The sequence below is a fragment of the Macrotis lagotis genome, chromosome X (assembly GCF_037893015.1).
Source record: "Macrotis lagotis isolate mMagLag1 chromosome X, bilby.v1.9.chrom.fasta, whole genome shotgun sequence".
Lineage (NCBI taxonomy): Eukaryota > Metazoa > Chordata > Mammalia > Peramelemorphia > Peramelidae > Macrotis > Macrotis lagotis.
Window position 1 is genome coordinate 104,648,373 of NC_133666.1, and position 27,642 is coordinate 104,676,014.

General features: G+C 35.3%; 1 protein-coding gene, 1 long non-coding RNA gene and 1 pseudogene across 3 annotated transcripts in view; 1 reads left to right on the forward strand and 2 right to left on the reverse strand.

Moving 5' to 3' along the window:
* The window catches only part of LOC141502554 (uncharacterized), a 118,443-nt gene extending 97,628 nt beyond the window's left edge, over positions 1–20,815 (reverse strand). The window contains exons 1-2 of the long non-coding RNA XR_012472584.1: positions 20,618–20,815; positions 14,688–14,805 (exon numbers count right to left, since the gene is read on the reverse strand). This is a non-coding gene — a long non-coding RNA (uncharacterized LOC141502554). The remainder of the gene's footprint in view (positions 1–14,687; positions 14,806–20,617) is intronic.
* LOC141500978 (serine palmitoyltransferase 1) overlaps positions 1–27,642 on the reverse strand; it is a 524,715-nt gene that overhangs the window by 139,120 nt on the left and 357,953 nt on the right. The gene's annotated exons all lie outside the window — the stretch shown is intronic.
* On the forward strand, positions 1,346–3,893 carry LOC141497047 (serine/threonine-protein kinase MARK1 pseudogene; annotated as a pseudogene).

Consider the following 27,642-nt stretch of genomic DNA (forward strand, 5'->3'; position numbering starts at 1 on the left):
AAGGCAACATCATAAAGATAGGAAATGGAAGGCCAAATGAGAACAATAATAGTAGGAGTTCGGATTTTGAATTGTGCCAAGACAATTAATGTCTAAAAATAATGGAAAGATAGACAGAGCTCAGGATTGTGAAGAGCACAGAATGTCAAATAGAAGACTTGAGTGAATCATTGGAGTTTGACACAATAAGACACACACTTAAGAAAAATTACTTTGTAAGCTATGTATTGGATAGATAGCAATGAGGAAAAACTTGAGAGAGGAAGTTCAATTAAAAAGTTATTTTTTTAGGAAATAGTTGATGAGGACCTGAACAAAGTTCATATTTGCATGATTAAAGAAAAAGTGAAGTAATACAAGGAAAATTCATACGGAAATGTATGATGAGATGTGGAACTTAACTGGGTATGTGGACTGCTAAGAATAATAATAATAATAATAAAGAGCTTGTAAACTTGAGTGGCTAGAAGATGTGGTGCCTTCAATAATATTAAGAAAGGGAACAGAACCATGATGACATAATAGCAGAAAGTCTCCTATGTAAAAAAAAAATCCAAAACAAACAAACAAGAAAAAAGCAATTTTATTCAAATAGATCTAGAAAATTTACTAGACCAAATGATGAGGGGTAATGCTGAATTGAGTTAGAATTGAAGAGGAATCCCCTGTACTAGGAGTATTAAAACTTTCAGAAAGAACCTATAAATCGACCCGCCCACCCGGCGGCGGTGGCAGAATGCCTGTTGGAGAACGCGCGCTGCCCGGGGAACGAGCGAAGGACGCGGGACGCGCTGCCCGGGGAACGAGGGAAGGACCCGCAGTGGCGGCGGCGGCGGCCAGACGCGCTGACCCTGAGCTGCTCCCGGCCTCTCCTCGAAGCGTCCCCCGAGGTCCAGACCCGCCCCTTCTGTGGCGATCGAGGCACTGCCTTCCCCCGCTGCCACGACCCGGCGAGCGTAGCGGGAGCGGACGCCCCAGCCCAGGCGCCCGTCTGCATCTCGCCCCGGCCCCCTCCTCCTCCTCCTCTGCGGCGCTGCAGGAAGCGGCTCCTCGTCCTCCTCCTGGTCCTCCTCCTGGTCATCGTCCTCCTCCTCGTCCTCTTCCTACTCCTAGTCCTAGTCTTCCCGCCCGGGCCGCGAATTGCGGGCCGCCCCGCTTAGCTCACGCCTCCCGCCCAGCCGCCCATCTGCATCTCGTCCTCCTCATCCTCGTCCTCCTTCGTCCTCCGGCCCGGGCCGCGCACTGCGGGCCGCCCCGCTGCCCCCCCTCCGGCCCGGCCCGCCCCTCCTCGGCCCGGCCTCCGAGACCCCGAGCGACCCCGCGGCGGCCGCCGCGCCCGCACAAGATGTCTGCCCGGACACAGTTGCCGACCGTGAACCAGCGGGACACGGAACATCATACATCTGTTGATGGATACACTGAACCACACATCCAGCCTACCAAATCAAGTAGCCCACAAAACGTACCACGATGTAGAAATTTCCTTACATCTGCTACAGATGGACAGCCTCACTTTGGATATTATCAGTTGCTTAAAACAATAGGGATGGGAAATTATGCCAAAGTGAAATTGGCAAGACATATTCTTACAGGTAGAGAGGCTGCTGTAAAAATAATACGTAAAACTCCACTGAATCCTACCAGTCTACAAAAGTTATTTCGAGAAGTGCAAATAATGAAGATATTGAATCATCCCAATATCATAAAATTATTTGAAGTTATTGAAACAGAGAAGACACTGTATTTAGTCATGGAATATGCCAGTGGGGGTGAATTGTTTGATTACTTAGTTGCCCATGGAAGAATGAAGGAGAAAGAGGCCCGTGCAAAATTTAGACAGATTGTGTCTGCAGTACAATATTGTCATCAAAAGTGTATCGTACACCGTGATCTTAAAGTAGAAAACCTGCTTCTTGATGGTGATATGAACATTAAAATTGCTGACATTGGTTTAAGTAATGAATTTACAATTGGAAATAAATTAGACACATTTTGTGGAAGTCGTCCCTATGCAGCTCCTGAAATTTTCCAAGGAAAAAAATATGATGGACCTGAAGTAGATGTATGGAGTCTTGGTGTCATTTTGTATACATTAGTCAGTGGATCTTTGCCATTTGATGGTCAAAATCTAAAGGAACTGCAGGAGCGAGTCTCTAGAGGAAAGTATCATATTCCATGCTATATGTCTACGGACTGAAAATCTTCTGAAAAAATTATTAGTACTGAATCCTATAAAAAGAGGTAGCTTGGAACAAATAATGAAAGATCAATGGATAAATGTTGGTCATGAAGAAGAACTAAAGCCATATACTGAGCCAGAACCAGATTTCAATGACACAAAAAGAACAGACATCATGGTTACAATGGGTTTTTCAAGAGATGAAATAAATGTATCCTTAATAAATCACAAATATGATAAGGTTATGGCTACTTATCTACTTCTGGGCAGAAAACCACCTGAATTTGAAGGAAGTGAATCTTTGTCCAGTGGTATTTGTGTCAGCGATCTCACCCCAGCAATGACCTAAACAACAGTTCTATGCAATTTCCTGCTCATCTGAAGGTCCAGAGGAGTATACCAGGAAATCATAAACAGAGGCATTTCAGTGACCATGTTGGTCCATCAAATGCTGCCGTAGTGTCATACACCAAAAGGGCTCAGGCAAACAGTGCGAAAAGTGAGCAAAAAGAGGAATGGGTCAAAGATGTATCTCATATACTTGGCAGCACTGTAGTTGGATCCAAAGCAGAGGTGACAGCAAGTCCTCTTGTAGGACCCGAAAGAAAAAAATCTTCTATGCCAAGTAAGAATGTCTTTCCTGGAAGTGGTATGACAAGAAGAAACACATATGTTTGTAAAAGGACAACAGATCATTATTCTGCAATACAGAATGGAAAAGACAGCAGTCTGACAGAAATGTCTGCAAGTGGCACCCCTTCTGCGGGCTCCGCCATCACTTCTGCTGCAGTGTCGACTCGCCCTCGACACCAGAAGTCTGTGTCTGCCTCTGGCCACCCTATAAAAGTCACGTTTCCAACCATCAAAGGTGGACCTGACTGTCGACCTGCTACAACTCAGAGAGGTCCTACTGCTTCCCCTTCTGCTCACAGTATTAGTGCTACAAAGTATTAGTGCTACAACAGACCGCACCCGTTTTCCTCATGGGAGTTCAAGTCGAAGTACTTTTCATGGAGAACAGCTTCGAGAAGGACAGAATGCTAATTATAATGCACCACCTACATTACCATCACATGAAACTGGGACATTTTCACATGCCAGAAGGGGGACATCAACTGCTTTAATAAGCAAAATAACTTCCAAGTTTGTTTGCAGAAATACTTCTGGGGAACCAAAGGAAAGAGAAAAAGAGGATAGTAAACATTCTAAGCCACGTTCTTTGCAGTTCACTTGGAGTATGAAGACCACTAGTTCTATGGACACCAATGATATGATGAGAGAGATCCAAAAAAGTGTTAGATGCAAATAATTGTGAGTATGAACAAAAAGAGAAGTTTTTACTTTTCTGTGTGCACGGAGATCTCAGACAAGATAGTCTTGTTCAGTGGGAGATGGAAGTCTGCATGTTGCCTCGCTTGTCACTTAATGGGGTTTGCTTCAAGAGAATATCTGGAACTTCTATTGCATTTAAGAACATTGCATCCAAAATTGCAAATGAGCTTAAATTATAAAGAAAACTAAATTTACAGGATCAGGGAAGATGTATTCATGATCTACGATTTGTGATTGTACTGATAATACCTAACATGATTGGCCTGTGAAACTCCCCGTTGAATTGCCCTTATTGTAATAAGGTTATACATAGTTATGAACTGTAAAATTAAAGTCAGTATGAATTATATTAAATAACTGTATCTAAAACGTTATGCTCACATGTACAGGTAAATAAATTGAGTATTCTGTTCTTTTTGTGTTCATAGAATTGTATAATAAAAAAAGATAATTGCTTAAAAAAAACCTATAAATCAAGTGCGAGACCTCAACCCAAATAAGGGCACAACCAGACTCATATCAGACTCATACTGGGGCATTATAAGATAGAACAACTGACACTTTAAACTCACTCTCCTCTGAATTAGTCAGAGAAGAAAAATACACATACACACACATGCAGAAACACACACAGAGACACACACAGAGTTGAGTATAGAAATACATCCCACTCAACTGGGAAATAGGAGAAAAAAGAGGAGGGGAAAAGGAAAATTAGAGGAAGGTAGATTAAATGAGCAATTAATCCGAAGCAAAAAAAAAAATAACGAACAGAACTCTTTACCTTTTTTGAAGTGACGAAGAATTAAAATGTGTAGGAATTGGAGAATGGATAAACACTATAATTTGGGGAATCAATAACCAAGTTAATATATGTATTCATTAATACATACAGACATGTATACACTAGTTTCTCTGAAATCATCTCCTTCAGTATTACTTATAGCACAATTGTATTCCATCACACTTATGCACGTGACAAATTACTGTGCTATAAGAAATGATGAGTGAGATGATTTCAGAAAAAGATGGAAAGTCCTACATGAACTGATGAACAGTGGAGTGAAGAGAAGTAAGAAAATAATTTATAGCATTTCAAAAAGATTATGACAATCAACTTTGAAAATCTTATACATTTTTAGTAGTGTAATGACAAACTGCAATTTCAGAGAAGCAATAATGAAATGTACTACCTACATCCTGATAGAGAAGTGAAGGATTCAGAGTGCAAATAATTCAAATATTTTTTGTACATAGGCAAAGCATGAATTTCTTTTGCTTGAATGTGTGTGTGTGAGTGTGTGTATGTAAAATAGATTTTGTTTTTCTTTTATTCTCAATTGGGAAAGGGGAATTAGGACAGCAGATATTTGTTGATTGAAAAATAAAGGTTTTTTAAAAAGTAATAAGAAGTTTAATAATAGAGCTGTGGATTTTTAAGAAGAAAGTTATAGACATATTGAGCTTGTGATGCTTATGGTATAATCAATTTGAAAATGTAAAAAAGGCAGTTCTTGATAGTTCAAGAGTTGTAAAACCTCAAAAGAAAGACTAGGGATGACTGAAGAAATTTGGAAATAGTGTGTAGATGGTATTTAGACCAGAAAATTCAGAGGAACTATAGAAAGGTTCATTTCACTCCAATAAAGGAGAGTAGGGGAGCACAGTCCAGGACAGGAAGTATCCTAGCAAGCCAGCAGCAAACCAGTAGGAGATCCTGAATCTCAATGTAGTGGACCAAGCCAATACCAACACCAAAACTCCCCAACAGCCTTACCAAAGCTAGGGGAAATGGCAGACTCCAACTCTGAAAACCACTACATAGCTGCTTCAGCACAGCTCTGAGGAGACAGGCATGCTCCACTGGTTAGACCATCATGTACTTCAGTTTAGCCCCAGAAGAATTCAGAATCTCATCACTAGGTCTAAACAAAAGCATTATGACCCCAGCTCAGCAGCAGGTAAATTGCCAGACCCTTTATGCTCATTTACGACTCCATCACTTCAGTGTGGAGTACCAGACATGAGGCTCCCCCATAGACCCTAGGGACACAGCAACATAAGATGAGGTAAACAGACAGGACCTGTAGTCACTGGAAAAAGAAGCCTGAGACAGTGACACTTACATCCTAGGAACAAACCTCAAATTTTTAAAAAAGGGAAAAAGTCAAACAATGAGTAAAAAATAAGACAAAAAGAATACAATCATAGAAACTTATGAGAATGATAGAAAAGGCCAAGACACAAATTCAGAAGAAGGCAACAATGACAAAACACCTATAAACCCCAAAGGAAAACTAGAAATGGTCTTAAGCACAGAAAGAATTCAGAGAAGAGCTTAAAAAGGGGTTTTAAAATCATGCGAGAGGTAGAAGAAAAACAAAAAAGAAAACTGCTTAAAAAGTAGACAAGTCCAAATGAAAAAGGAGATACAAATATCCACTGAGGAAAATAACTACTTAAAGAATACCACTGGCCAAACAGAAAAGATTCTACAAAATTTAATTGAGGAAAATTCTTTTGTTTTATTCAAGATATTATATGAGTTTTACAATTTTCCCCCAATTTTGCTTCCCTCCCCCACCCGCACACCACAGATAGCACTCTGTCAGTCTTTACTTTGTTTCAATGTTTTACCTTGATCCAAATTGGGTGTGATGAGAGAGAAATCATATCCTTAAAGAGAACAGAATTCTCAGAGGTAACAAGATCAGACAATAAGATATCTGTTTTTCTTCCAAATTAAAGGGAATAGTCCTTGTACTTTTTCCCAAACCCCACAGCTCCTTATCTGGATACAGATGGTACTCTCCTTTGCAGGCAGCCCAAAATTGTTCCCAATTGTTGCACTGATGGAATGAGCAAGTCCTTCAAGATTGAACATCACTCCCATGTTGCTGTTAGGGTGTACAGTGTTTTTCTGGTTCTGCTCATCTCACTCAGCATCAGTTCATGCAAATCCCTCCAGGTTTCCCTGAAATCCCGTCCCTCCTGGTTTCTAATAGAACAGTAGTGTTCCATGACAGACATATACCACAGTTTGCTAAGCCATTCCCCAATTGAAGGACATTTACTGGTTTTCCAATTCTTTGCCACAACAAACAGGGCTGCTATAAATATTTTTCTACAAGTAATATTTTTACCCTTTTCCCTCATCTCTTCAGGGTATAGACCCAGTAGTGGTATTGCTGGGTCAAAGGGTATGCACATTTTTATGCCCTTTGGGCATAGTTCCAAATAGCTCTCCAGAAGGGCTGGATGAATTTACAGGTACACCAACAGTGTAATAGTGTCCCAGATTTCCCACATCCCTTCCAACAATGATCATTATCCTTCCTGGTCATACTGGCCAATCTGAGAGGTGTGAGGTGGCACCTCAGAGAAGCTTTAATTTGCATTTCTCTAATAATTAATGATTTCGTGCATTTTTTCATATGGCTATGGATTACTTTGATCTCCTCATCTGTAAATTGCCTTTGCATATCCTTTGACCATTTGTCAATTGGGGAATGGCTTTTTGTTTTAAAAATATGACACAGTTCTCTATATATTTTAGAAATGAGTCCTTTGTTAGAATCATTAGTTGTAAAAATTGTGCCTCAATTTACTGCTTTTCTTTTGCTCTTGATTACATTGGTTTTATCTGTGCAAAAGCTTTTTAATTTAATGTAATCAAAATCATCTAATTGGATTTTAGTGATGTTTTCCAACTCTTTTCTAGTCATAAACTGTTTCCCTTTCCATAGATCTGACAGGTAGACTAATCCTTGTTCTTCTACTTTGCTTATAGTATTGTTTTTTATGTCTATGTCCTGTAACCATTTGGATCTTATCTTGGTAAAGGGTGTGAGGTGTTGGTCTAATCTAAGTTTCTTCCATACTAACTTCCAATTATCCCAGCAGTTTTATCAAAGAGGGAGTTTTTATCCCAATGGCCAGACTCTTTGTTTTTATCAAACAGCAGATTGCTATAATCCTCTCCTGTTTTTACACCTAGTCTATTCCACTGCTCCACCACTCTATTTCTTAGCCTATACCAAACAGTTTTGATGACTGATGCTTATAATATAATTTTAGGTCAGGTAGTGCTAAGCCACCTTCGTTTGCATTTTTTTTCATTAAGCTACTGACAATTTTTGACTTTTTATTTCTCCATATGAATTTACTTACATTTTTTTGTAACTCGTTAAAATAATTTTATGGAATTTTGATTGGTAGAGCACTAAACAGATAGTTTAGTTTTGGTAGAATTATCATTTTTATTATATTAGCTCTCCTTATCAATGAGCAGTTGAATCTATGACACATCAAAATTCCAACAGTTTCAAAAGAATGAAAAAATGGTAGAAAATTTAGCTATCTCTTGGAAAAAAAAACTGACTTCTAAAATAATATCCAGAAGACACTGTATTGGAATTATTGGATTATATGAAAGACATAATCAAAAGGAGGGCTGGGATAGCATTCTTCAAGAAATTATCAAAGAAAACTGACCTAATATCCTGAAATCAGAGGACAAAACTGAAAGGTTCCATCCATCACAACAGGAAAGAGATCCTAGTGCTCACTTTAGCAGCACACATACTAAAATTGGAAGATAAAGAAAAGAGATCCTAAAATTAAAAACTCCAAGGAACATTATAGCCAAATTTCCAAATCATCAGGTCAAGGAAACGATACTATTGGCCAGAAAGAAACAATTCAAATATCAAGGAGCCATAATCAGAAAAAGACAGGTCTTGGTAGTTGCATCATTAAAGGATCAAAGGTCATGGAACTTGCCATTCTGAAAGAAAAGGATTTAGACTAAAACCAAGCATTACTTTCCCAGCAAAATTAAGGGGGAAATGGTCATTTAAAGAAACGGAAGGAGTTCAAGTTTTCATAAAGAAAGGAACAGATGTAAACCAAAAGTTGACTTACTATATCAAGACTGAAGAGAACCATAAATTGGGTGGAAAAGGAAAGAAAATATAAGGGATTCAATGAAGTTAAACTGTCTGCTACCAAACTTAATGGATTTGCTCATTCCATCAGTGCAACAATTAGGCACAATTTTGGGATATCTGCTATGGGAAATATCATCTGTATCCAGAGAAAGAATTGTGGAGTTTAGACAAAGATCAAAGACTATTTCCTTTAATTTAAAAAAAAATCATCTTAGGTAATTTTGCTCTTATAGTTTTTTTTCCTTAAGGATATGATTTCTCTCTCATCATATTCAACTTAAATCAATGTATACCATGGAAAAAATGTAAACACTGTTGGGGGTGGAGGGAGAGATTAGGGGGAAAAATAGTAAAATTCATAATGATTAAATTTAAATTTAAAAAACTGTTCTACAATATATGTTGTTTACAAGAAACGTGTTTAAACAAAAGACACACACAGAGTAAAAGTAAGGGGTTGGAGCAGAATCCACTATGCTTCAGTTAAAGCAAAAAATAGATCTAATTAAAAGCAATAAACTACAATAAAGTATCATAGTCAATGAACCAATATCAATATTTAATATATATGCACCAATATTTAATACATATGCACCAGAATATTAAAGGAACAGTCAAATGAGTTACAACAAGAAATAGATAGCAAACTATACTACTGGAGGCCCTCAATTGTACCTTATCAAAACTAAAGAAATCCGAAAAATATTTGACAAGGAAAAAGTTAAGGAGGCAAATAGAATATTAGAAAAGTTAGAGATGATAGAACTTTAATGAAAACTACATGGGAACAGAAAATAATACACCTTTTTTTTCTCAGCAGGCCATGGCACATAACACAAAAACTAATCATAACATAAAACCCTCAAAATAGAATGTAGAAAATAGAAATATTAAATGTATTTGTTTCAGATCATAATACAGTGAGAATTATATTCAACAAAAGGCAGAAGAGAGATAGAAGATAAACTGATGGGAAATTAAATGATCTAATCCTAAAGAATAAGTAGCTCAAACAATAAATTACTGAAACAATAATTTCATTAAAGAGAATGACAACAAAGAGACAATACACCAAAAATTTATGGGATGCAATCAAAGAAGTATTAGGCAGTAATTACTATACATTCTGATATCAATAAAATGGAAAAAGAATAAATTAATGAATGGGGATGAAACTAAAAAAAACTTGAAAAAAGAATAAAATCCAAAATTGAAACCAAAATGGAAATACTGAAAAATCAAAGATTAGATCATTAAGATGGAAAGTGAAAAAAAAAACTATTGCACTAATAAATATAGGAAATGGTTCTATGAAAAAAATCAATGATAAACAAGCAATTGGTTAATTTGGTTAAGAAAAAAAGAAGAAGACAGCTAGGTGGCACAGTGGATAAAGCACCAGCCTTGTAGTCAGCAGTACCTGAAATCAAATCCAGTCTCAGACACTTAATAATTACCTATCTGTGTGGCCTTGGGCAAGCCACTTAACCCCATTGCCTTGCAAAAAAAAAATCCTAAAAAAATTGAAAAAGTAAAGAAAACCAAAAATTCAATATCAATAATGAAAAGTGTGAAAGCCTCATTAACAAAAAAGAAACTAAAGCAATAATTAGTAAATATTTTGCTCAATTATATGTCAATAAATTAGACAATCAGTAAAATTGATGAATATTTATAAAAAATATGAATTACCTAAACTAACTGTTCAGGAAATAGAATAGCTAAATAATCCCATCTTAGGAAAAAAAATGAACAAGTCATTATTTGAACTCCCTAGAAAAAAATCCACACAAACTGGATCACAAGTAAATTCTTTTTTTGCCTATGTGTATTTTTGCAAAGTAATGGGGTAAAGTGACTCGTCCAAGGTCACGCAATAATAAGTATCAAAGGTCTGAGGTCAAATTTCAACTCAGATCCTTCTGAATCCAGGATGGTGTTTTGTGCACTATGCCACCTAGCTGCACTTCATGAATGATTTCTATCAAACATTTAAAGAAAAATTAATTCAAACTAGTTCCACTATATAAACCATTTGGGAAAATAGGCAAAGAAATTCTTTTTAAGTTATAAATATGGTGTTGATACCTAAACAAGAACCAAAGCTGAGAAAGAAATTTATAGACCAATTTCCCTAATGAATATTGATGTAAACATTTTGAACAAAATGCTAACAAGGTGATGACAGCAAATATTACAAGGATTGTACACTATGATCAGGTGGGATTTATACCAGGAATACAAAGTTCAATATTAGGAAAATTATCAATATCATTTGTCCTATCAATAGCAAAACCAGCAGAAATCACATGACTATAACAATCAACACTGACAATCGATTTTTATTAAAAAACACTAGATACCATTAGAATAAAGGTAGTCTTCCTTGAAATGACAACATCTAAAATCATGAGCCAGCATTTTCTGTAACAATTTTTATCCTTCGTTCTTTTTTTTAATAGTTTTTTTTTTTTTTTTTGCAAGGCAATGGGGTTAAGTGGCTTGCCCAAGGCCACACAGTGAGGTAATTATTAAGTGTCTGAGGCCAACTTTGAATTCAATTACTCCTGACTCCAGGGCAGGTGCTCTATCCACTGCACCACCTAGATGCCCCTCTCCTTCATTCTTGTAAAAGACTATGATATCAGGAAGGCAGTACCATGACAAGCACATGAATTAGATTTGATTTAGGGGGGTGTTGTGCTAAGATACCAGTCTCACTTTCTTCTCCAGAGGTATCTGGGTCCAATGGCCAGATATGAATCAGAACAACTAGAGATGACCCTTAATGCAACGTAATCAGGATCAAGTAATTTACCCAAGGTCACACAGCTAGTAGCTAGCAATAATCAAGAGTTTGAAACTGGATTCAAACTCCCATACTCCTAACTCCAAGGCCAGTATTCACCATGCTACCGAGTTGCCCTTTATTATTTGTAATGGGGGAAAAGCTAGAAGTCTTCCCAATAACCTCAGAATTGAAGGAAAGATGCCAAATATCACCACTATTGTTCCATATAGTATTTCATATGTTAGCTATAGCAATAAGAGAAGAAAGAAATAGGAGCTAGAAAAGACAATAATGAAACAGATGTATCACTCTTTGCAGATTATATATATATATATATATATACATATATATATATGTATATATATATATATATATATAATGATATAATTAGAGAACCCTAGAGAATCAACTAAAAAATTACTTGAAATAATTAACATTAGGCAAAGCCAAGATGGCTACAAGAGAATCGTCACTCTTAAGCGCTCTCTCATAAAACTTCTAGACTAAGGCTCTAATTAAACTTTCGAGACACAGAACCCACAGAAGGACCCAGTGAGGCAGTTCTCCTACTCAAGGTAACCTGGAAAAGAGCTTTCTGCTTTGCTCCCCAGGGTTGGAGGGGCGGCCCAACAGAGCAAAAGAACTTCAGCCTCCTGGAGGAAGCCCCAGGAAGAAGGAACTGTGGAGAAATGAAGAGCAAAGCTTACTATCTTCAATTTTAAAAGCTGTATTATGTTGTTTTTTTCCTAATTTTTTTTCTTCCATTTGAATTCAACTCTTCTTTCACAATATGATTGATATAGATGGTTATACATGTAAAACCTATATTAGATTGCTTTCTGTCAGGGGTAGGAAGTAGGGAAGGAAGGGAGGGAGAGAGGGAAAAATGTAAAACTCAAAACCTTGAAAAAAATGAAAGGGCAGCTAGGTGGCGCAGTGAATAGAGCACTGGCCCTGGAGTCAGGAGGACCTGAGTTCAAATCCGGCCTCAGACACTTAATAATAACCTAGCTGTGTGACCTTGGGCAGCCACTTAACCCCATTTGCCTGGCAAAATCCTAAAACAAAAATAAATGCTGAAAATTACCAATACATGTAGTAGGAAAAAAGAAATAAAAAACATATTTAAATTTTTTAAAAAATCATCAGCCATCTAATCAATGCAGTCACTAATTATAATTTAAGTAAAATGACATAAGCTTCCATAAATTAGACTGGAATATTCTGAACATTCTTGAGGATGGTCCATTGGAGCCAATCAATGAATCATCTGATAAGCTCATCTTGAAAATTCTGGGGACATAGGCAACTTAGTGCTGAAGGCCTTGGTGCTTTGTGATGATGTGGAAAACACAAATTATTTTCTTAACACCTCCCTCTTGATAAATCAGGGAGTTGGGAAGCTTTATCTATCCTATGACAAAGAGAATTTTCACTGAAAGAGGACTCTTTCTAGCATTAAGTAGATTTTTGTTTTTAAAGCATGACATCAACTGCTATCCCTTTCTTCTTTTCTTCAGAGCATGTAGCTTGTAGTTCTTTTAGCCTTTCTGTAAGGAACATTTTCTCTCATCTCAAAAGAAGTCAGCTAGACCTGGGTCAACTTGAACCTAATTATCCGATCATCTCTAGATTTCTCTTGTAATTTTCTCTTTTGAAACTTCCACTGAGTACAGGGACTCTAACCTATTCTTGGGGGCAGTACTAAGTTGCATTACCCATACTCAGTTCTGTATTGCAGTGACAGGGCAAGGAGGGGCACTAATTCACTAGAACTCCTGGTCATAGCTGAACTACCCTACTAACAGTTTCAGGGCAGAAAACAGTATTTTAATCATTTAGAGATGAGCATAAAACAATTAAAATTTACATTCCTTTTGGCAGAACATCTACATACAAAGCTATGATTGCTCCTCCCTCCCCTCCCAAACTCCCCCCTCCCCTCAATGTGGACAGAAAGAGGGGAAGGAAGGAAGTATGAATGTATGGATCATTTCTCAACTGGAATTGAACAGCTAGATGCCCAGTGGGGCAGCTACTATTACAGACTGTTGTTTGTAATTAATTCTTTTAGCTTTAATTTCTTCAGGAACATGTGCAGTTTCCTATTTTCCCTTTATCTTTTTTTTAGATTTATTCAAAACTAAGAAACTTTGAAATTAACTGTCACTATTTTGTTACTCTCTATGTATTCTCTTAGTTCTGTTTTATTAAAAGGCATATGGAATTTATACATTGAGAGCTGGTAATTGTTATCTATGGTTCTCTTTAGCGTAAAGTAGTTTATTCATTTTTAGTTTTTGAACTTTTGTTTTCAATTTGTCATACTTCTTTATTTTGTGTATTTCTGGTTTTTAAATGTATTTCTTATAAACAACTTGCAGTGGTTTATTTTCTTATCCAATGTCATTCTTTTTCATTGTACTGAATTATTTCATCTATTCTTATTTAAAATAATGAGTTTATATTTTCTTCCATTTATCTTTACTACTACTTTTTCAAGTTAAGAATTTTCTCCCTTTTTCCACTGACTCTTCTCCTAACCCCTGAAATTCTCTTTCTGTTTTCTTTTTTTGTAGGTGTGGGCATAGTGTTCTATTTGGTTTTCAATTCCTTTTTCTTTCTGGTTTTAATTTGCTTACTCACTTGTTCTCTTTTTTCCTTAGCGGCCAAGTAGTTTTTCTCCTTTCTCCCCCCACCCCTTAAGTAGTACCATTGTTTGCTAAATTTCTTTTTTCTTTCTTTCTTTCTTTCTTTCTTTCTTTCTTTCTTTCTTTCTTTCTTTCTTTCTTTCTTTCTTTGTTTCTTTTTTTTTGTAGTCCTTTTCAGAATGGATTTCTTTTCCTCACTCTCTGCACTATTCAATGAAGTATCTGTCTTCTCTACATTCATATTCTCTGGCTTTTGGCCTTTATAATCATCTATTCTCTCTCTTCTTTTCTTTACTCATGGAATCAAACATATACATTCGCAACTCTCTAAACAGTTTCTGCCACTTATTTCCAGAGTTTATCCTTAGGCTTTTCATTTTCCATTTTTGTGCCACATTTGCAGAAAAATTCTTGGAGTCAGGAGGATGAGAGTTTGAATCTGGCCTCAGACATTTGTCACTCACTAGCTATGTGATCTTGGGCAAATCTTTTAACCCTGATTGCCTCACATTCAGGGTCATCTCCAGCTGTCCTGGCTCATATCTGGCCACTGGACCCAGATGGCTCTGGAGCATTGGTGAGATTGGTGATTTAGTACAGCACCCCCTCACTCAAATCCAATTCATGTACTTGTTATGAAATCACTTTCCCCGATGTCATGGTATTCTCCCATAACAAAGTACAAACATCATCATCATCATCATCATCATCTAAGGCTCTTTGGAGGAACAGTGTAGTTAAGTTGTGGCACTGAACTCTATTTCAAACCTAGAAATATGTCCTACCTGTTTCCCTATTTTCTGTTCACCTGAAGAGATCTTTTGCAGCTCAGAATGTTACAGTGACTCTGGTTATCAAGGCCTGGACAAATTTCTGCAGTCTGAAGCTTTGATTTTTATGACACTGGAAAGAGAGAAGGTTGAGTCAATATGTGGAACTGAATTATGCTGCAAGCTTGTGGCTAGTGTCTTGCTGCTTGGGGTATGGTGGGTGATTAGGGAGGGATTACTGAATGAGCATGAGTTAGGCACATTCATGGAGTTTTTAATCTTTTAAAAATATGTAAGAGTCACCCCAAATTACATGTTAAAACAATTTTTAAACTTTTTTTAGGTTCAAATTTCAAATTTCTCCCTCCCTCTCTCCTCCATGTCCTCCCTGAGATGATAAGAAATTCAATATGAATCATAAAAGTGCAATCATGTAAACATTACCATATTGCTAATTTTGAATAAGAAAATTTGGATAAAAAAGAATAGAAGAAAGAAAAGTTGTATTTAGATAGAATCAGTTCTTTCCAGGGAAGTAGATGGCATGGTTCATTATGAGTCCTTTTAGATTATCTTGGATCACTGAATTGCTGAGAATAGCTAAGTCATTCACAATTCTTCAGCACTGTTGTTATTCTGAACAAGGTTCACCTATTTGTATTCACTTCCCTATGCATCAGTTCAGGTAAATCTGTGCAGGTATTTTTGCCTATCCTTTCTTATAGCATAATAATATTCCACAATTTCTTTAACCATTCCTTAAATGATAGGCTTCTTATTTCCAATTCTTAGCCATCACAAAAGAGTTGCTTTAAATATTTTTGTATAAATAGGTCCTCCTCCCCACCACCATTTTTGATATCTTTGGAACACAGACTTAGCAGTGGTATTGCTGGATCAAAGGGTATACAGTTTTATAGTCCTTGGGCATAATACCAAATTGCTCTCTAGAATAATTCAGTTCATAACTCCTCCAACAATCTATTAGTGTTCTAGTTTTCTCACATCCCCTCCATTTATGATTTTCCTTTTCTGTTATATTAACCAATCTGATAGGTGTGAGGTGGTACTTCAGAATTGTTTTAATTTACATTTCTCTAATCAATAGTGATTTAGGGCATTTTTATATGACTATGGATAGCTTTATTTCTTTGAATACTGTCTGTTCATATCTGACCATTTATTAAATGGGGAATGACTTTTATTTTTATAAATTTGACTCAGTTCTCTAGATATTTGAGAAATGAGGCCCTTAGCAGAGATGCATGATGCAAATTTTTTTACCAGTTTTCTACTTTCCTTTTAATTTTGATTGCAATGGTTTTATGTAAAACCTTTTTAATTTTGAACCAAAATTATTTTATATTTTGTTCTTTATTTTCTTGGTATTAAATTCTTCCCTTATCCATAGGTCTGACAAAAACTATTCCATGATCTTTTCATTTGATTATAGAATCACTTTTAATTTCTAAATCATATACTTACATATTTTTTTAGGTTTTTGAAAGGCAAATGGGGTTAAGTGGCTTGCCCAAGGCCACACATTAAGTGTCTGAGACCGGATTTGAACCCAGGTACTCCTGACTCCAAGGCCGGTGTTTTATCCACTATGCCACCTAGCCGACCTTAATCATATACCTATATTGACCTTTGTTTTTTAACCTTCTTTTGGATTCCTGGTGTTCTATATTAGGACTGTACAAAATGCTGCCCACAGGTGTCATGCTGCCTGCTGTGCAATTTTCTATGCCCCCCCCGTGTTTACTAAATACTTTAGTAAATAAAGCCAACTACCATAGAGCTCTCACTAAAATAAAAACTTAAAAAAAATAAGGTTGGACCTCTTATTTTAGACTATGAAGATAGCTGATCTTTCTTCTTCTTTGGTCCATAATTTTTGTTTTAGAGATATTTGAGAGGTAGTGAGAATCAAAGAAAATATCTAGTCTCCCTTCTTGTTTGTTACATGACCTAAAAGAAAATGATGTTTGTTAAATATTATTAATGTTGAGTGAGCTAATAAGCGCAATTACTATGAAAAATTTCCTTTGAGAAAGTGCCTCATTCCTCTTTTCTTTGGATTCCATATAATAACTCTATATGTTAGCTAAAGTGTAGTAGTCCTAGGCTTCTGCGAAAAGTTATTTGCAAGGAGAAAAGTCTTTTACAGTTCCTCATAAAGTCTTCCTTAGATATCAGAATGCATACTATGTGGCAAAGAACTGGAAATTGAGGGGATGCCCATCAATTGGGGAATGGCTAAAGAAGTTATAGTACATGAATGTTATGAAATACTATTGTTCTATAAGAGAAGCATGGAATGTATTACAGGATCTGATGCTGAGCAAAGGGAGCAGAACCAAGAAAACATTATACACATTAATAACAACATTGTGAGTTAATCAACTTTGATGGATGCAACTCTTGTCAGCAGTTCAGAGCTCGGACAACCATAACAGACTGTCTCTGGACAATGCTATCCCCATCCAGAGGAAGAAAAACAAAATCAAACCAAACCTCCCCCCAAACCCCTTCAAAATCTGATGAACACTACATTCACTTTTTTAAAAAAATTTCTTTTATACTTCTTTCCCTTAATCCTAATTCCTCATACCGAAAATAATTAATCTATAAACATGTTTAAACAAATGTATATGTACAATATTAACCTGACTGTTCACCACTTAGGGGAGGGAGGTGGGGAGGGTGGAAGGAAATTTTGTAATTTAAAAATATACATATGCATATAGATGAATGTCAAAAAAATTTCACAACATGTATTTGGAAAAGTAAATTGTCAATTTTAACAAGAATGCATATTTTCTGCATAATATTGAAAATGCCAGATGAGAAAAGAAAAATTCGATTTTTTTCTTTGCATCAGTTCACTTAAGTCTTTCCATGTTTTTCTGAAAGCATTCTGCTCATCATTTCTCAAAGCACAATAGTATTTCATCACAGTTGTATAGCACAACCTGTTCAGCTATTCCCCAATTGGACTTCTCAGTTTCCAGTTCTTTGCCACTACTAAAAGAGATGCTATTAATATTTTTGCACACATAGGTTCTTTTTTTTCAAATCTCTTTGGGATACATATCTAGTGTGGTATTGTTTAGTCCAAAGGTATGCATGGATTTATAGCCCTTTGGACAGTTTCAAATTGCTCTCCAGAATGACTGAATTTGTACACAACTTTATTAATAGTTTATTTTCCTACATCTGTCATTTTCCTTTTCTGCTATATTAGCCAATCTGACAGGTATCAGATTGATCTAATTTGAATTTCACTTTGTAGTTGATTTAGAGTATTTTTTCATAACTATAGATTTTCTGAAACTCTCAATATCATTTGATCATTTAACAATTGAGGAATAGCTCTTATTTCTATAAATTCGACTCAGTTTTTTATGTTTCAGAAATGAAGTTTTTATCAGAAAAACTCACTATAAATTTTTTCACGGTAATGATTGCCAACTATTTATTTCTCTCCATCCTATTTTTCCCATTTTTTACTTTTTACCCTGTTTATTCTCAAGTGTTTTGCTTCTGACTTTTACCTCCCCCAAACTGCCTTCCCTTCTATCAGCACTCCTCTCCCCATCTTGCCCTCCCATCCTCTTCACTTCCCACTTTCCTGTATGATAGATTTCTATCTATTTACAACTGAGTGTGCCTCAGAAATAGTAAAGATACCTCTGCAGTCTCCCTTGATTCCCTTATTGGCCATGGACTGAGTGCTCTGGAAGCAGCTGCCAGGTGGTTCCCCAGACCTGCTCCTAGTCCTCTGAGGCCTGAGCTGGATTAGGCTCTGCTCTCACTCTGGTGCAGCAGTTTTCCTGTTGAGCTTCCCCATTATACTTGGCAATCCCTGAGTTGAGAGGTCTGGAAAGTGCCACTGCTACCACAGACCCAGCTGCCTTAAGGTCTATTCCTGGATAGTTGGAACCCATTCACTCTAGTGTGGCCCAGGCTGTGCTGTGGGCCCTTTCTAACTCACATGCAATTGATCTTTCCCATGGATCTTCCAAGTGTTCTTGGACTGGAAAATTGTTTCACTCAGTCTTTTTGTGGGTACTGCCACTCTAGAATTTGGATAGAGTCATTATTTAAAGGGATCTGGAGTGGTTTGGTGGAGAGCTTGGATGAGACCCTACCTTTACTGACATTTGGTTGTCTCGAGAATTTCTAGAAAAATGATGTCTATGCTCTTTTTTGGATCATTATTTTCAAGGTGTCCAGTAATTCTTAGATGATCCTTGTAGATCTGTTTTCCATTTTTTCAATATTTCACATTTTCTTCTATTTTCATTCTTTGATTTTCTTTTTTTCTTTCAATTTAATGGCTCATAAAGTCATTAGGTTCTGATTCTAATGTTTAAGGATTTATTTTCTTCAGCAAACTTTTCCTTCCTCATTTGGCCAATTCTTTTTAAGGAGTTCTTCTCTTCATATAATTTTTTTATATCTTTTCCAATTTGGTCACTTCTGCTTTTCAAGGAATTTTTCACTTGACTGGATTTTTGTCCCCATTTTTCATTATTTGGCCTGTTCTGTTTTCTTCAATATTTTCTGTGCCTCCTGTTGACTATTTTTTCCCGATTTTCTTTTACCACTGTCATTTTCTTTTCTCAATTTTTCTTCACTCTCTTTTAATTTTTGAGCACTTCTGTGACATAAGACCAACTCATATTTTTCTTCGAGAGTTTGGTTGCAAGAATATTGATTTTATTGTCTTCTTCTAAGTGTGTTTTGACCTTCCGTATCACCATAGCAATTTTATGATCTGATTTTTTTCCTACTTAACATTGTTTGTTGACTTTTAACTCTATGCTTAAGTAAAGCTCTGCTTCGCAAGTGTTGGAAATACCATCCCAAGCTTCAGGATTTTTTGTTGCGGTTGTTTTCAGATTTAATTCTGGGGATCTGTTTTTGATTTTTCCAAGGTGATATGATATAGGGCACAACTGCTCAACCTTATTTTTCAAAGTTTTTATTGAAATACACAATATATTCTGATTTGTCATTTTATTGAGAGATCTATGGTAGCTCTGTTTCATTTATTAAAGCATTTAGTAGACCCACATGGATTTACACTAAGGAGTGGAATGCTGTGGGCTACATTTTGGATAGCCCTGATCAAGAGAGGTTTGTTTACTACATTTTTGAATTGTGCACTGATTTAGGAATAATCACAAGTACTCTTTTCAATCCTGGAACTGTGACCTGGGTCCCTGCTCCCATGGTTGCAAGCTCTGTTTTGCTAGTGCTCCTTTTTCATGGAACTAAAACCAAGAAATATGACCAAGATCCAAGTATAGTAATGCAACAGTCCTTTCATTGGCAGCAAGAGAGGACTTCTATAAATCTCCGTCTGACATAATAGCCGATCCCCTGTCTGTGAGCTGAGGTCTGGAAATTGCCACTGATGTCATTGATTCATGTACTAAGTTGTCTGCTTAGGGTTTGCTGAAGCCTGATCTGCACTGGTAGGACTTGCTGTACTATGTTCCTCTCTTAAAGGTATTTAGGTATTTGGAGGCTCAAGGGAGAGTTCATGCAATTTCCTGCCTTTACTTTCCTATCTTGACTCTGCTTCCTCTCTGTTCTTCCAATTTCTCATTGATGAAATCATGTATAAGCACCTGAGAAATGAGTATTATGTTTAAATTGTTCCCAATTGAGTTTGAACAAATTTTTATTTTCAAAATGAGTTACAGAAAAACTGACAATAAGAAATTCATTATGGGTCAGCTAGGTGGCACAGTGGATAGAGCACTGGTCAGGAGGACCTGAGTTCAAATCTGACCTCAAACACTTACTAATTGCCTAGCAGTGTGACCTTGGGCAAGTCACTCTTAACCCCATTGCCTTAAATAAATAAATTTTTTTAAGAAATCCATTAGGTCACTTAATGTCAATCCTGAATGACAGAAGAGAAGCCTTACCCAATCCTGAAGAAGAGGGTAGATCCTCAGTAAAGGTCTCTAAATGAGGAGAAATATGGTATCACTCCTAGTCTGCCTCTCCCAGGGTCAAAGAAAGTTGCATGCAAAGGGAATCTTAGCTGACTCTTGTTACAGGTAACTGTAACAAGAACTATGTCACAATGCTGTAAGACCTAATGAATGTCTTTGGTGCTGTTCATGCTCATTATAGCTTTCAACATTCAGATACCCACCTCTGAATTGAGAAAATTTAGGCTCACCCAGCACATGGATCTGGAATCCAGGTGTAGTTGTTCCTAAGTGAGAAGATGAAGGGTAGGATTACTAGTTTTCATTTTATAGAAATTTCTTTATTTATTATATTATTTGGAAAAGTTATCATACTGTGAAGGACGAAAATGCTGACTTTTCAGAAACATAGTGCTAAATTATTCTAATCCATAGGCCTCAATTTTTATTTCTCAAGAATCAGGAGAGTGTGAGAACCTGGATCTCCAGCTAGAAAAATCATGTCACCCTAACCATATAAGGTGTAAACAAAGACAAACTTTCCTGGGAAAGCTTAGGCATACTTCTCTTCTCTTTGGATCATCAAGTTTGACCAATTGTTGTAAGAGTCAGCAAAAAAGAGGAGGGGGAATGGGTTGTGTTTTTTAACCCTGCTTCAACTTCTGTAATTTGTCTTTTCCTGCTCACTCTCTCTCTCTCTCTCTCTCTCTCTCTCTCTCTCTCTCTCTCTCTCCCTCCCTCCCCCTCTCCCCCCCCCTCTCTCTCTCACACACACACACACACATACAAAGAGAGTTAGGAACCATGCCACTTCTTGCAAGAATCGTAATAAATTTTAACTCTTTGCTGCCACTTAGAGAGGACTCTGAGTAGGCATTTTGGGTTGGGGTCTCAATACCCCATACAATACTGTTTAATGTTTTGGGTCCATCCAAAATGTTTTATATGTATATGGTATTCATTCCTTCATTCCTACTTAATAAAGAAATGAATACCATATACATACATGCATGTATAGTAGGAATGAAGGGGTCCCTAGTCATTATTGTATCTTTACCAAAAAATCCCAGGGACAATTGATCTAAGACATCACATACAGTTGGACATGACAGAAGACCTGAAGAGCAATAAAAGTAGGAATGAAGTAGTCCTTGCAAGTACTGAATCTTAAACTTTAAAAACAATCATCCAAAACTATTTGGACTTTCTTTTTGGTAAAACTGCTTTTAAAATGAGAGATCAGAAACTGGTTTTAGTGAAGTCAACAAATATTTATTAAGTACTTAAAATATGCCAGGTATGATCCTAAAGATTTAGAGCAATAGATGACACTATGAATCATGATATACTTCAAAAGGCAACACTACACTACTTAAATCTAAAAGGTCATATCATTAAAAAATCTAGATGACAAAAACATGAGAATGTTTATTAATTATTATTGGGAGAGAATTCCTACCTAACCAAGGGAAAGAGAACATAAAAGATGAAATGGACTATTTAAAGCATATAAAATTAAGAGTTTCACATAAACAAAAAGAGTATAGCTAGAATTACAAGAAAAGCACTTAATTGGAAAAAAATATTTATAGCGAATTTGATATAGCTCTACTATCTAAGATAAATTTTGAAAATTTATACAAATATAAAAGAAGAGCTATTTTCTCGATAGATTTGTGATCAAAATACATATAAACAGGAAGTTGGCTGATGAAAATTGCAAATTGCAAAGACCTATAAAAAATGCTCCAAATTACTAAAAATAAGAAAAATGCAAATTAAACACTCCTGAAGTTATACCTCACATACATAAAATTCCAAAAAAAAATGACAAAAAAGAAGGAAAGCAGCAATTCTTGAGGTGATTTTAATTTTAGAAGAAACATCTGATACATTGTTGGTAAAACTATGAAGCAATTCCACCATTTGAAAAAGAATTGAAACTATATTCCAAAAGTCACTAAACTACTATAATATGTGAATCAGTAATAATAATAATAATTAGGCATATGCCCCCAGAATTTCTAGAACAGAGGGAAAAGATGCATAACTATGGAAATATCATTTGTTGTAACCAAAAAAAAAACACCCAAAACAAAACTGAAGGCAAAAAAGGTGACTATCAATTAGGGATTAGCTGAACAAATTATAGACAATGTAATAGAACAATACTGCACCACACAAATTGAGGAATACAACAGAGTCAAAGAAATATGGAGACTGACATGAACTGAAACAGAATGAAATGAGCAGAAAGAGAAAGATTTACACCATGGCCTCACATTTACACAATAATAAATGAAGGAAAAGAACTTTGAAAGACATCAGAAATCTTGCTGTTAGGTTAATAAACATCTCAAATTTTAAGAGTTCCCTAGACCATCAAAATCAACTCCTTCATTAAGTTTTTTATTTTTATTTTAGTTTTAATTTATAACAAAACAAACATTTCCTTAACACAGAATTATCTGTTACAATGGCTGCACATGAAACTGCAAGATCTGTTATATAAAACTTTCTATTCCCTTTAAATACATAATTAAGTTTTATAAAATTTTTCCCTCTCTCCAGATGAATAACAGACACAAACTATTTTGGATATTTATAATAATCAAAATGACTCCTTTACTCAGTTTTTTAAAAACAATATTAATGTTACTATAGACAATATTCTTTCCATTCTGCTCAATTTGCTCTTCATTATTTCATGAAATCTATTCATGTTTTTCTAAGATCATCAAGCTCATCATTTCTTACAGTATAGTATTATTCCATCACAATCATACCACAACTTGTTCAACCATTTCCCAACTGATGAATTCCTGCAATTTCCAATTCGTTGTCACTACAAAGAGAGTTGCTATAAACTCTTTAGGAATATAGAGGTTATTTTCCTTTTTCCCTAATCTTCTTTTGGAAATAGAGTTAATAATTGGTATTCCTAGGTCAAAAACAACAGGCAGTTTAATAACTCTTGGGGCATAATTCCAGATTGCTCTCCAAAATGGTTGAATGAGTACACAACTGAATTGGTCTCAATTTTTCCACATTCCCTCCAACATTTTTTGCTTTTTCTTTCAAACATTTTGGTCACTCTGATAGGAGTAAAATGATATCTTAAGGTTGTTTTAATTACCTTTTCTCTACTCAGCTAGACTCTGGAGTCAGGAAGACCTGAGTTCAATTGAGACCTTAGTCACTAAGCACTTGCTAACTGTGTGACCTTGGGTGAGTCAATTCAACCCCACAGCCATCTCTAGTCATCCTGATCCATATCTGATCACTAGACCCAGATGGCTCCAGAGGAAAAAGCAAGGCTGTTGACTCAAATTTAATTTATGGTCTTCAAGAATGATGGGCAAACATCACAATAATTTAGAGTATTTTTCATGTCTATAAATAATTTTGATTTCTTCATTGGAAAACTACTTATAGTCATATTCTTTGACTATTTATCATTTGGGAAATGATACCTATTCTTAAAGATCCAACAAAGTTCTTTATGAGATCTTTAAGAAATTATCTATAAAAATCTCCATTTTTCTACTTTGCGTCTGATCTTGTCTACATTTGTTTTATTTGTACAAAGTCTTTTTAATTTAGGGAATCAAAATTACCATTTTAAACCTCACTCTGCTATCTCTAGTTTATTCACAAACTATTCACCTGTCCATAAGTTTGATAATATGTTCAATGTTATTCAAATTTTCTTGTAATATCTTGTTTTATATCCAGGCCACGTATCCATTTTTACCTAATGTTGGTAAAATGTATGAGACATTACTCTGCATTTTAAAGATGAAGAAACTAAGGATTAGTGGCTTTAAATGACTTGCCTAGGATCAAACACATAAATGTTCAAGGCAGAATGTGAATTTAGTTGCTTGACTTCTCAAGTTCAGCAATGTTCTTGTGAACTACCTAGTTCAAAATATCAATGAAATATATGTTCTACCTTTAAGTTAGAGTGATTATGTACAGAATTAAACATACATTTTCCAATATGTCTATTTTTTGTTTGACTATTATATGTTAGAGAATGTTTTATATATGTCATATATGTTGAAGCTCACAATTGCTTAAAAAGTTACTTCCTTTTCTTTGCATCTTGAAAATTTATGCATATTAATGATTATTAAATTCACAATTAAAAGTTAAATTTTAAAAACTGATGTTGCTACTAGGTTATAATCTGATACAATTTTTTTATCAAGTTACTTAATACCTAAAGAGTTCTTTCCCTGTATAGGAAAAATTATATTTTAGTTCCTATCTCCTTTTTTTTCCTCAAACATATAAAACGTTATCATGTGTTCAAATCACATATTGCCTACTCAAGATAAATTCAATATTTTAACCAGCAACTCAGCTCATAATGGAATGTATTTCAATTTTCCAGATCTATAACCAAGGACTGATTGAGATAGGGAACTAAAAATTCTGTGGTCAGAATTCTGGACCTTGTCAGAGAATAGGAATTTAGGATACTCAGCAGAAAAGGAAACTGTGGGTAGTATTCAAAACAAACTAATCAAAGAGCCCTTATAATAAGTTTATCTGGGAAAACTCAATATTTTTTCTACTGAGATTTTGCTTAATCAAAGAGCCCTTATAATATGTTTAGCTGGGAAACACATTATTTTTTCTACTGAAATTTTCATAAAAAAAAGCAATTCCTGAACACTGTTCTTGGCGATAAGAAGACTTCTGTACAAATTCTACTTTTGACTCTTGTGACCATGGGCAAATCACCTAACCAACTTCAAATCCAAATTTACTCATTTTTAAAATAATGGTTCTAATTACATATGCAATAACTATCTCAAAGGGTTTTTCTGAGTCTTAAAGTAAGATGATGTATGTAAAACTTTTCAAATCTTAAAATGGTATAATAACCTCAATATTAGTTTCACAGGTGATGCTAAAACTTAGCTTTTGAGAATAATAATCTGAGATATTTTGGTTTTAATAAGATAAATTCAACAAGGATTTACAAAATTCACTGTCCCATTTACTATAGAAAATGGAAAATGGTCTTGGCAACTCTCTTAAATATTTTAGTTATCAGTTTTCTTTTAATTAGCTTTATCCATTCAATGTAAATTACCTTGTATTACAATTAAGCCTAACTGCTCTGATTAACAGTAATAGACCATTATTACTAGAAGAGATCCTGGGGCTTATCTAGTATAATTCTCAATTTTTTGTGGAATTTTCTGAAGGTCATACTGATAAGTCAGTCAGAGATAAGACAGGGGTTTCTACTATCCAATTTCAGTGCTCATTCCATTATTTCATTCTATTTCTTGCTATCACCATTGTGGGATAGAATTGTGAATGTCAGTCCCTACAAGTTCTTCTTTTCCATTCTCTACATTTATAGCAGCATAGCTCCATGTTTCACCCCGCTTTTTATCCCTTGTATTTTTTCTTCTTTCTGTCTTCCTTCATTCTGCCAACAATAAGCAGCAGAGACAGCATACAGAAAGGTCTATGAGACAACATGATGTGGTAGGAAAGAAATAATTTGTGAGCCCTAGAGTCCTCAATTCCAAAACTAGCTGTGGTTCAAGCTAAAATGACTAAAAGTGGGTTAATTTAGTTATTCTGTGGCATAGGAGAACAAGAGGGTAACAATAAGTGTAGCTAATATGCTCAAATTTTGCAGTATTTTATATCCATTCACTAATTTGGTCCTCCTTTGTGACATAGGGTAGATGATAACCCAAGGTTTAATTCAGCCTTATATCTGTAAGTTTAAAAATGTCACAAGACATAACAAAAACTATTAACTCCTAATTACTGTGATTACTGTTCAAGACTCTATCAGCTATAAAACAATGATAGTCAACTTTTCCCCATAGGTCTTAGTTTTTTTTCCTCTTTTTTCAAAGACTGAAAAACTGTCTTCTATATGTGAATGATATAAGTAATATAGTAAATAAAGAAATAAGTAAATAGTGCTAGATATAAATGGGAGTTGGGAAAAATAGGGAAAATGTTCTTCAAGAGAACAAATATATATATATATATATATATATATATATATATATATATATATATATATATATATATATACATATGAAGGAATCTGAAAAGGCAAGAGACAGAGATGGGAGAGAAATCTACTTGCAAAATTCCCTTTTCTTAGAAGAAAGTCTATCTTGAAGAATTTTAGATATCAGAGAAGATTGCACATTAACTAAAATACAAAATTCAGGAAATTATAGGCTAGATGTTTACTAATTATGTAGTACTGTTCTTAGATCATTATTTCTGACTTTAGTCAGATATAAATAACTGTGTTGAGATGGTTCAGACTAGTTTATAGTTAACTTAATGTTTCCACCCTTGAGATGAAATAGGATAAATTGGATCTAATAGTCATGTCACATATATACTTTAGGTATGTCATATTTGTACTTTAGGTATCCTAAAAGAGATGGACAGAGAAAACATCACTCATCCACTTTCAGTATATTGCAATTTTTGTTTACCTTATTTGAGTAGATGTTATTATCTAGTAATAACCAAACTCATAAAGTCCTCATAAAATAGACAAATAATTTTTAAAAATAGTCACAAAGTTTAATGATAATGTTAATAATGAGGCTAGAGGTGAACATTAAGAAAAGGTAGAGTTGAAACTTTCTCTCTTTTTATAAGCTCTTCATCAGCAAAGTTACCAGGAAAAAATAATGATAATCCAATAAGATCTGATAAAAAAAATTTTCCCAATAAAGTGATATTATTTGTATCATTTGAAATATTGAATTGTGTTCATTATATATTTTTTTTTGGTTTTTGCAAGACAAATGGGGTTAAGTGGCTTGCCCAAGGCTACACAGCTAGGTAATTATTAAAGGCCAGATTTGAACTCAGGTACTCCTGACTCCAGGCTGGTGCTCCATTCACTGTGCCACCTAGCCGCCCCTCCCCCTTGTCTGTTCTTAAAATGGTTACTGCTTTTCTAGGAGTTTTGTATATTCTGTATATTTGTATTAAAATTTGTATAT